The following is a 7,960-nucleotide window of genomic DNA, read 5'->3' as shown; positions in this document are numbered from 1 at the left end:
AAAAGTATTAACTAACCTTTCCCTATATTTAATATAGGTTTTATCGGACATACAACGAACATTTATGGCTGCACATAGCTCTTTAAACTGGGTAAAACCAATTCCCGTTGTGATAGTTCCTGCTACAACAGCTATATATCCAATATTTTCGGTTTTTGGGGTTCTGACCAGATGTTAGCTTCATAATAGCACATTTAGTACTTGAAGAACAATTGTGTCATTAATCCAATGCGACGAAAATTTATGAGTTTCCAATCTAATTAAATTGGCACTCTATTCCTTGCGCGTGATTATCAAAGGTCCTGTGAATTTCATTCTACATAAAAAAAATATCAACAATGCGATAACCTTCAGGCATGTTTTCCTGAATACGGTTTGTATTTAGAGGACTATTTTCGATAACAAAATCATTGTTATCTTCGCAAAGATCGATATTTTCTCCTTTATTTGGTTGATTTTCCGTTACTCTGGTATCAATCTTCGAATTCATCATTTCAGACAGTGATACCACTGATTTTCTAATGGATTTGTTATTGATACTCTGAGTAACAATGTCGACAATGTAACGGCCTTTAGGTATGCTTCCCTGGATACGATTCATATCCAGGCCATTTTCGATAACGAAATCATTGTTATCTTTATAAAGATCGACATTTTTATCGTATATATTTTCTAAAACCAGCACACGAAGTAATCGCCTCTGGCATGTTTTCTAAAACCTGCACACAAAGTAATCGTCTCTGGCATGTTTTCTAAAACCAGCACACAAATAGATCGCCTATGGATTTTGTTTTTACAACCAGCACGCGAATAGATCGCCTCTGGATTTTTTTTACAACTAGCACACGAATAGATTGCCTCTGGATTTTGTTTCTACAATCAGCACACGAATAGATCGCCTCTGGATTTTTTTACAACCAACACACGAATAGATCGCCTCTGGACTTTGTTTTTACAACCAGCACGCTAATAGATTGCCTCTGGATTTTGTTTCTACTACCAGCACGCGAATAGATCGCCTCTGGATTTTGTTTCTACAACCAGCACACGAATAGATCGCCTCTGGCACTAACTACTGTTATGATGAAACTACTACTACTGCTACTACTACTACTACTATTACTATTATTATTATTATAACTATTACTCTATAATTGTATTATATATAAAAGAAATATTTTTTTATAAACTATTTTTTTAATTTTCAGATTTTATTCTTTCTAGATAGGTAAAAAGTAACATATAATATGGTGCGAAAAGGATTACGGAGGTCTGTATAAAATTGTTGACAGTTTTGTTGCTGCTTTATTTTAACATATTTCACTGATATATTTTGTAGTAACAGGCAAGACAAATTGACATACACAATCTGTATCCATTTTATGAGAGTGACATATTTCAGAAAAACAATTTTGTTTATGACTCAAAGAGGAAAATAATAGTGCAGATTGTCTAAATATTGAACTGGGAAAAAGCGATGTTATATTTTTGCGTATGAATGCAAATTGTGTATGTCAATTTGTTTTGCCATAAATATTCGCGAACGGGGATGTCTCCCCGCTGCGAAACCAATCAATTGCCCAAGCGCATAAATGCGTTCAAATATTCGGCTTGATACATTGCTGCAGATAATCTTACAAGTAATACGATTACTAAGATAATATTGTTAGTATACTTGTACTTTATCTGAAAATAAAATGAACTTAAATTAAGCGCTCCGAGACCCTTGTACGCTCCGCTTCATAACGTCGGAGCGCGCCGCTTCTGCGCTAACGAATCAGAGCGAGCTATGACGCCGATCAACAAATTGCGGATCGACAACTTACTCGGCGTCAAAATCATGATTAGATAAAACGGCCGTTCGAAGGAGATAAAACCAACAAAAAAAAGCGATCTCGAACAATAAACGACTTTGACTAAACACGTCAATAATAATAAAATTTGACCTAGAAATTTCGCGAACGCTCTCGAATAACGAAAGAATGAAAAACTATAAGGTCGCTTTTTTCCAGTTCAATCTTCAGGCAGAGTCTGTGCTATTATTTTCCTCCTTGAGTCATACATAAAATTATTTGTATATGTCACAACAAAATTGTCAACAATTTTATATAGGCTTCCGTAATCTTTTTCGTACCATATTATATGTAAGTTTTCTAATAATTCACTATTCATATGCAAAAATATAATTCATTATACATATGCATATATATAATTAATTCAATCTTCAGGCAGAGTCTGCACTATTACTTTCCTTTTTGATTCAAAGGAAATTATTTGTTATGTCATTCTAACCTTGTTATGTCAATCTAACCTTGTCAAAAGTTGGCAAATAAACACTTCCATCAGGGATGTCAGATCAAGATCACTCCGCGACCAGCGCATAGCGTGAGGGGATCACAGACTTCTATATAATACTAGACTGCTAACTCCTTATGTATAAGGCAGCTCTAATTTTGGGCGTTTTTCAGCAAGCGACACAGACGACACAGTGTCTATTAGTGTGAGAACATTCGTTGTGTCTCACTTACACTAATGGACACTGTGTTACACTGTGTCGTCTGTGTCTTTGCTGGACAACCCCCTTTATGTACAAACAAGTATATATGACATTCCTTTCTGCGCATGCGCTGTGAAGGCGCGTGTTGCACGCATATATGTACATAGTATACTATTAAGTATGATAAACAAGATTATATAAAAGATATAAAATAACTGCATATTTGTATCCCATAATTTAATATTTATATTTTTTACTTTTTTTACTAACACGACATGTGTTCTGACAAGAATTAGAGACCAAAAGCAGGTTAGAAGTACATACATGTACTAATCATAATGGCGTCGGCACATGTCAGCGCATGCGCAGAAAGGATCACCTTAGCGCTAATAGTATCTCCCCGAACGCGCTCTTAGTACATAAAATTCGAGGACACTTTATATAAGCAAAATCTAGGGAGTTAGCAGTCTAGTATTATATAGAAGTCTGTGGAGAGGATACACACACTAAGCTATGTGCACATAGTCCGTGTTCATGTGCATATAGTTTAGTGTGTGTATATTTTCCCACGCTGCCGTGTGCTGCGTGCTGTCACTGCTGTCAGCGGTGCGACTGATAGGGATCCTCTAGTAAGGGATAGGACAACGGACCGCAAGCTGCGGATTGGTCGGCCGCCATTCGTGGGATACTTCCGCTTGTAAGAGTGGGAAGTGGGTAAGCTTGGGTTAGGCGTGGGTAAACTTGCCATCATTAAGCTAATCTAACCAATAACTTGTGCAATTTTTAGTTATAGTAAACGTTTGCAATTTTTAGATTTATTTAGTAAGAATGCGATATTGCGAAGTAAAAAATTGTAGTAATTCAAGCAAAGATGTATATAAAATGTGCCACTTCCTCAGATCTCCATTAGGAAAAAATGGTTGGATAATGTTAATCGTACTGGATATAGATACTGATACAGAAACATAAATCTATTTTATCTACGGCATGCATTCAGATATTTAAATTTTATAGTTTGAGTGATTTTTTATATCTGTCTCAAACTGAGGACTAAATGTATCTAAAGAAACAATATGAATTAATTTGAAAAACGCGCTCATACTAACCCGTCGATTTCTGGGATCCCACTAATGGCGACTTTTAGCGGCTTTGTCTATCCCTTACTAGAGGGTCCCTAGCGACTGATATCCCTAAGCTCCATTTGTTGTAATTTCAGCGAATTAATCTATCGCTCTGTCTCTCTCTCTCTTGCCTTTAGCTCATGCACACATAATACACGAAAATTTCAGGTACATTTATCTTTTTTGTTAGACTTCCGAACTCATTTCTAAAAGCTTACTAATACTCTCTTATGTTATCCCGAATGAACCAGCTACATTTGCAGTATGAACAAGCTGCAGAACTTTTATATTAGATAAATATTCTTGTAACCTGACGCAAGAAAGTCATAACAAAATTGTAAATGTTTGATTTTTTATTATTGAAATATAGCTGTCATGCATTGTTATTAAAAATACTTCAATCGTAGAAAAGGATTTATCAATCATTTTAATTAACAAAGATATCGGTGAGTTTAAAAAATATTAGCGTTTTATCGGTAAGGTAGGACGGTACGGCATCTCCTTAAAACCCAGGGTTTAAAAAAAAATAATAATATTGGAGTCTTCAACGTTACTCAAGATTATTACTATTTTATTGCTTCCTCAAAACTAACAATTTTTGTTTGAAATATTTTTTCGAAAAACGTATTTTTTTCAAAATATTTTAAATAAACATTTAAAATGAATTTCTCAATATTCAATGATTTGACAAATGACATCATTAAACCTATACATTATTATTATTTTTACAACCACAATGTCACCAATGTTTGCCACAAAACTCGAACCGGGTATATCCTTTCTTCGCATAATGAGACTCATAACAATACTCTGACAAACAAGACTACGAAAGTTCACATTGAATCCGCAAACTATGAAAACATACACCCTAGTTTAAATAAGATCAGAGATAGGTGGTTTATCAATCTCTCAGGAACACCTATATTCAATGTTTTCTACAGCTAGGAGGTAATTTCAGTCTTCCTTTCTCTAACAAAACGTCATTAACGATTGAGTTTATAAAAAATGTAGAGAATAGCATAAATAAACTTCCTACAGAGGAGAGATTACACATGAGGGGTTTTTCTAGAGACATCATAAAAACTATTCCTTCTCACACTTATCCAAAAAATGAATCAGATGATTGGTTAATTAGTTCACATTCTGCTACATTATAATTCCTGCAAAACAATAAAAACGTAATTCTTACCAGAGCTGATAAGGGAAACGTAACAGTAGCCCTCGACAAAAATGATTATATCAAAAAAGTAGAAAATTTACTTACAGATGAAACGACATACACAATAGTTAAGAAAGATCCGACAAATAAAATAATCTCTGATCTTAAGGACCTATTAGTCAGATGGAAGAACCGCGGATACATCTCCAATGCCACATACAAATCCGTATTATTCACAGATGGCACATTACCACGTGCTTATGGGTTGCTAAAAATACATAAATCAAACACACCATATAGACTAATAGTATCTTCCATAAACAGCCCACTTCACTCTTTAGCCATTTTTTACATAAGCTCATGGTTAATAATTTTCCGAGGCCTCTTAGTTATGTGAAGAATAGTTATGACATTGTTAACAAGTTGAATAACACCCGCATAGTTGATGATATGAAATTTATTTCGTTAGATGTGACCTCACTTTTCACAAACATTCCTTTAAATTTGGTACTTGACAGCATTTCAAATAGATGGCAATATTTAAGCAATAATTGTGACTTTACCGAAGCAGAGTTTTTAAATGGGATCAGGATGATTTTAAACTGTACGTATTTTACATTTAATAAAGTTATATACAGACAAACATTTGGGACTCCCATGGACTCGCCATTATCACCCATTATAGCGGACATAGTTATGCAAGACTTAGAGATAAAAGCTTTGAACACTTTATATTTTAATCCCCCGTTTTATTTTAGATTCGTGGATGATATAATCATGGCTGTACTCTCTGACTCTATAGATTACACACTTACTATTTTTAATTCACAACGTGAATTAATTCACAACATGACAGACTACAATTCACTATTGAAGTAGAGAAGGATCATAGAATTAATTTCCTTGACTTAACATTCATGACGGAAAATAATATTTTAATATTTGACTGGTATCACAAACCCACCTTTTCAGGGAGATACCTAAACTACTTCTCACACCACCCACTCCACCAAAAACGGGGTACAATCGGTCAAACATTGGTTTAGTGGACAGAGCAATTTTTCTCTCAAATCCCAGATATCACAGCAAAAATTTCGATTTGATCATCAGAATTCTGTTAAACAACAATTACCCATTAAAACTAATTTTTAATGTCATCCGGTCACGTTTAAAATCTATTATTAACAATAAAATCCTTACTAGTGACACACCAAATGCTGTGAAACCGGTTTATTTCACGATTCCATACATACAGGGATTAACAGAAAAATTCACTGGCATAACTAAAAATTCGAGAGTGAAACTTGCACAGTATAGTCTAAACAAATTAAATAAAATAATTAGAACTCACAAAGACACCATTCCAACTGAATTAAAAACTAACGTCGTATATAAAATAAATTGTAACCAGTGTGAGGCCTCATATGTTGGTCAAACATCCCGCAAGTTAAAAACTAGAATCACAGAGCATAAAAGACATATACACCATAATACTAACACAAACTCTGTAATTACTAATTATAGGCGGGATTTTGACCGGGATAATGTCAAAATACTTGATGAAGCTCCATTTTACACTAAAAGGCTTATCTCTGAGATGCTATTTATCAAAAGACAAAAGAAAGGTCTAAATTTACAAATTGACACGGAAAATTTACCAGTTGTCTATCATGATATTGTCAATACTCTTCCTAAAATTTAGTGGTGAAAACACATTATATAAACACGAAACTCGTATTGTGCCTTGACATTTTCCAAGCGAACTCCATAGTACACGAGTCAACAATTTGTTACCAGCCGTCACTAATATTGTTAAAGAGTGAGTGAGCGCCTAATAGTTAATGAACAATGATTAATAAGTCATAATTTACTTTCTTTTAAACATCATCATTTTTACAGATATCAACGATCATTGTTATTCACATACAATATTATCAGGTCAGTGATTTCTTTTTATTGTTGACTCTGCCGTCTGTCACATCATAATAAAAAACATCTATCGGAGTTGGTCCAAACAACTAAGACAATAGCTTATTATATTTATATTTATAACTCATTATTAAATATTCTCGTTTTACTAAATTTTGCAATTGTATTTTTATTTATTGCGCTGATGAAGACTCAAAAATTGAGCTCAAAACGTACGCATTCAAATATGCATATAATTGGTTTTTAATTTCCCTTAACATTTGTCGTTTTAATATCTTTGATTGAGTAACGTTGCGAAAATGTGATATATAATTTTTTTAACATTTGTCGTTTTAGTATCTTTGATTGATTAACGTTGCAAAAATGCGATATATAATACCGTTATTAGTAATTTAATATTTAAAAATATTGCGACATATGTAAGATTAAATCACATTTCTGATATTAACTATAATACACCTTAATTTGTTTAATTATTATAAGAATTGTTTTAATTATTACCTAACTCGTTTAACACGACTCAATTTTTGCTCTCTATTGCCGTTTATAATTTATTTCTTATTTTATATTTAAGAGAGCATTGTTTTTATTAATTTTTATTTAAAAAAAGTAAGAAATATAAATATTAAATTATGGGATACAAATGTGCAGTTATTTTATATCTTTTATATAAGCTTGTTTATCATACTTAGTATGTATATACATGCGTGCAACACGCGCCTTCATAGCGCATGCGCAGAAAGGGATGTTATACATACTTGTTTGTACATAAAATTAGAGCTGCCTTATACATAAGGAGTTAGCAGTCTAGTATTATATAGAAGTCTGTGCCGTTACCACTTGCGAATTACAAGCGTCACGCATGCGCATTCGAACTCATACTCATACTGATACTAAGGGTGCGTTCCTTTTGGATGCTTACACGCTTAAAGCGCTTATAAGCATTGCTTATGCGCTGTTCCATTTGGAGTTATAACCGCTTATAAACGCATTAATGACGTCACTGTAACGTCATAACTCGTGCTCACAAATGCTTATTTCATCGAGGTAGGGCAGCAAAAGCGTAAGCACTTACAGCGCGTGAGCGTTCATATGGAACGCATCTGTGGTATCGCATGATGAATAGAAAAATGGATTTAAATTGTAATGTGATTAATATATGATTAATATATGATTAATATATGATTAATAATTGAAATGTGATTTAAATTGTACATCGGTATATGATGGTAAAATCTTTTCTACGTAATTCTT

This window comes from Anoplolepis gracilipes, chromosome 15 (genome assembly GCF_047496725.1).
Source record: "Anoplolepis gracilipes chromosome 15, ASM4749672v1, whole genome shotgun sequence".
Classification (NCBI taxonomy): Eukaryota; Metazoa; Arthropoda; class Insecta; order Hymenoptera; family Formicidae; genus Anoplolepis; species Anoplolepis gracilipes.
The sequence above is the reverse complement of the archived record's forward strand: the minus strand, read 5'-3'. Positions refer to the sequence as shown.